We start from the raw sequence: 3,845 nt of genomic DNA, 5'->3' as shown, positions 1-3,845 counted from the left end.
AAAAGAGAAAATATTCCTTTATTTCAGAAATACCATTTAAAAATTGGTCTTATAAATACTAATAATTAATTAATGAGAGAGGCTTCAATTTCATTAATTAATGAAGAAATATCGGAACCTACTCAAAGATTGCGTTGTACCCTGGGACATAAATGAATAGGAAAAAATGAGCTAGTTACAGAGACAGAAGGCTGCTTTTCCACCTAGGCTACCAATGTGCCCTACAAATAAAGAATTTTGTATATTGCAAGGAAATTTATTTAATTCTTTTAAGCTATTTTAAAACTTCTCAAAGTGACACAACGATGAACATTCTAAACATACAAAGTAAGAGATAAAAAGAAAATTATTTATGAAACTGAGTTTCTATCCAATCCTGCTTTCTTAAAGCACATATGCCCTATAATAAAAAATACAATCTATTGTCTCATAACTGTCCTCTTCATCTGGGTATTCACCTGAATTACTCCCTTGTGTATTTTAAACATAGTTAAGGTTTGGTGATCTTTTTTCTTTTCTTTTTTTATGGCATCAGCATTACTGTTATGTCACCTTACTGTTCCCTTCCAAAACATAAGAAAAAATCTCTATAAAGATAATTTCATGAGGGAGAAAGCATTAACAGTTGTTCTTTGAAGAAAACTGGGGGTAAAATATTATATAAAATTTAGTAATTAAAAATAGTCTTTCTCTTTCTTTTGTTAGATTGTAGCAGGTAATGGAAGCCAGGAATCAAACCATGGTGACTGAATTTCTTTTTGTGGGATTTACAGAGGATCTCCAGCAACAGGTTCTCCTCTTTTTCATGTTTGTCTTTTTCTATCTCATCATTGTCTTTGGGAACCTGGGCATGATTATGCTGATATGGGTAAACTCCTAGCTTCACACTCCCATATACTTTTTTCTCAACCACTTGTCCTTTGTGGATTTCTGCTCTTCTTCTTCTGTTGCTCCAAAGATGTTGGCTTTCTTTGTGGAGAAGAAGACCATCTCTTTCTTGGGTTGTGCAGCCCAGATGGGGTCCTGTGAACTCTTTTTGGCCACTGAGGGTTTCCTTTTAGCTGCAATGGCATATGACCGATATGTGGCAATCTGCAACCCTTTACTTTATACACTTGTCCTGTCTCAGAAAGTCTGTGTATACTTGGTGATTGTGCCTTATGCCATGGGCCTTCTGAGTGGTGTGACACATGCAGTCATAATTTTTCACTTGTCCTTCTGTGGCCAGAAAATCATCAATAATTTTTTCTGTGATGTCTCACCCTTGTTCTCTACTGCATGTGTTGATACTCACATGGTTAAGTTAATCCTTTACATCGTGGGTGGAGCTCTGGGCGTCTTCAGTAGCCTGGTCATTCTCACTTCCTACATTTACATCCTCATGACTATCCTGAGGATCCGCTCTATGGATGGTTTTTCCAAAGCCTTCTGCACCTGTTCCTCTCACCTGACAACTGTCAGCGTATTGAATGGGACCCTCTTATTCATCTACTTAAGGCCCAATGGAAGCTTCTCCCTGGACCTCAACAAGGCGGTTTCTGTGTTCTACACAACAGTGATCCCCATGTTGAATCCACTTATCTATGACCTGAGGAACAAGGAGGTGAAAAATGCCTTCAGAAGGACTTTAGAAAGGAGAAAAATTCCTATGGACAAATAACAATGAGGTCCTTTTATGACATTCTATGCATGAAGATCCTTTCTGTGACTAGTATTTATTATTAAGACACTTTATGAAGTGATGATTAGAGTGGAGGAATCCTAGCAGGCATACCCTGAAGGGTCTCAGCTAGAATCTCTTGTTCTTTTGGGTATACAAACATATATACCCCTAGACATGTATGCACATAGATGTACACATTTTTATTTGTATGCATTTATGTATGTTTGTACACAGACACGCATGGACACACACACTCCCCTCTATAAATACCTTTAAGTGTATAGGTTGTCCTTACATCGCAGGTTCTGGTACCATCACTGAGAAGAAAAATTAATGTGAAGAAGCCTATATTCCCTGGCACCAACAATATCAACTGATACTCATTTGCCTCTGATGGTTAGATAAGCCCAAGAGCACAGTTTACTCTGGGTCATCAGCTTATCTTCCTGGCCAACTGTTATAGGCTTCATCCTGGGAAGCAACCCCCCTAAAGATGTAGAGTGTCCACTGCTTCCATGGGTCCTCCAGGTATAGACAAAACCCTAAAAATCCTTATGTTTACCAAAAAATTTCTTAGAAATATTACATAGTTCAACACTAGAAATTCTTTTGTTCTTATTAATGGAAATGACATAAATGAAGTTGTGTTGCCATCTACTTTGCTGCTTATGCTAAGGACTGTGGGAGTTTTTCATTTGACTTCAGATGAAACCTCTATCTTTGTTGTCTCTCTCCCTCCTCCTTCAGTTAGAATGTTTGCTGTTTGTAAGGAGAGGTCTTACTTTTGATTTGCATCCCCAGCTCCTTAGCAAAATATTTTGTACATATGATTAAAAAATGTGTTTTTCATTCAGATTAAATATTAAAGCTTTTGTAACCTGGGTGCATGAATTTGTGTTTTTATTTTGAATATATATTCTGATAACCTTTTGAATATAATTGGTTTCCTTTGTAGTTCCATGTTTTTTTTTTTTTAAATTTATGCTCTTAAAAGCATTCTGCTAAGGAGTCCATAGGTTTCATCAGATTGCCAAAGGTTACACAATGTTAAAAAAACAAAAAACAAAAGCAAACTAAGGACTTTTGGTCTAAAAATGGACTTAATAATTTTCAGGTACCACTTGAGACTGAAATTGATATTGTTCACTTTGGACTCAATGAGAGAAAAAAGTGTGCCCCTCCTCACCCCACTTTTGTAATTGAAAAATTAATATCTTTGAAAAAGTCAATTATGTGTGTGAATGTATTGAAGGGAGTCAGAAACCCGTGGGATCTAATCCTTCCTCAGAAACTTATTACTTGTTCAAGTTATTTAACCTAGCCTTAGTTTCTTCATCTACCAAATGGGCATAATGATAGTTACTACTACACGCAGTTTTTATGAGGAACTAATGAAGATATATATATGTATACATACATGCAAACATATGTACATACACACATACATATATATGCATACAGAAATACATTCATATCTCTATCAGCCCTCCTTCACTCAAAAAACCAAAGTCAAGTGCAAGTCATGTCATCATTTCTCTGATGGTGTCTTCTTTGGCAACAAAGGATGAACACACACACATGTCTCTATATACACACATGTACATACACATATACATTTACAATTTATAAATCTTAACATACCATGAAGATGTGCACTATTATTATAAATTATATTTTCTTTAAGATAATATGAAGATGTTTTTGCTCTTCACCCCCTCTCCCCCCACAAACACACATACACACAGATATAGGAAATGCTCTTTTTCTGGGGTTATAGAACCACTGAAATGGCAGTAAATGATTCAAGAGAAACTCGACTCAGGTTTGAATTCTTTTCTTGTTATCAGCTAACTCCAGGGTTCAACTGGGTTCAAAATTGATTCAGCTCAAAAATATGAATTAAATGTCAGATATTTATGCGCCTGTGTAAGATATCAAAGTTTTGTCCACAATGTATGGTCACAACTCATAGTTTGCATGAATAGACATCTCTGCCAACTGGCCATGTCTCCTTGACAAGAGAGACTAGGATTTTCACCTTGAAGAGAAGAAGAGAAGGTTGATAGTTGGGTGTTTGCTCCTTCCCTCACCTATTTCACGATGGGTATCAGGCTACAACTTTATCTCTCTGCCCCCTCACATATTATGTGTTTCAAAATTGCAGCAAGGAAGATTCTTGTTA

At 36.3% G+C, this 3,845-nt stretch overlaps 1 pseudogene; it reads left to right on the top strand.

The window, feature by feature from the left end:
* Window positions 1-358: 358 nt before the first annotated feature.
* Window positions 359-2,468, top strand: LOC140523297 (olfactory receptor 5G3-like; annotated as a pseudogene).
* Window positions 2,469-3,845: the final 1,377 nt, after the last annotated feature.

The sequence above is a fragment of the Notamacropus eugenii genome, chromosome 2 (assembly GCF_028372415.1).
Source record: "Notamacropus eugenii isolate mMacEug1 chromosome 2, mMacEug1.pri_v2, whole genome shotgun sequence".
Classification (NCBI taxonomy): domain Eukaryota; kingdom Metazoa; phylum Chordata; class Mammalia; order Diprotodontia; family Macropodidae; genus Notamacropus; species Notamacropus eugenii.
The sequence above is the reverse complement of the archived record's forward strand: the minus strand, read 5'-3'. Positions and strand labels throughout refer to the sequence as shown.